Source organism: Erpetoichthys calabaricus, chromosome 14 (assembly GCF_900747795.2).
Source record: "Erpetoichthys calabaricus chromosome 14, fErpCal1.3, whole genome shotgun sequence".
NCBI classification, from domain to species: domain Eukaryota; kingdom Metazoa; phylum Chordata; class Cladistia; order Polypteriformes; family Polypteridae; genus Erpetoichthys; species Erpetoichthys calabaricus.
Window position 1 is genome coordinate 27,080,046 of NC_041407.2, and position 314 is coordinate 27,080,359.

A 314-nucleotide genomic window follows, 5' to 3' on the forward strand; every position below is an offset into this window, starting at 1 on the left:
GGCCTCATTTTTTGTTATATCACCTCCACAAATACTGTTTAAATGGAGATCAAATTGTGGTATGTCCATATTATTTTTAATGTGGTGCTATTAGTTTTTCACATGACTGTACTTTTTCAGACTTAATTTTATTTAAATAAACCATCACTTACCAAATCTGTACTTGAGCATTTCTTGTAAAACAGATCAATTTCCTATGGCCCAGTGCCAAGATGCCGATTGTAAAGCAGAGCTTTGCCAGTTTTAGTCCTCATTGATGGCTCACAACAACATGTCACATTCATTTAACAGAAAAAACAAAAGTCCTATTCACA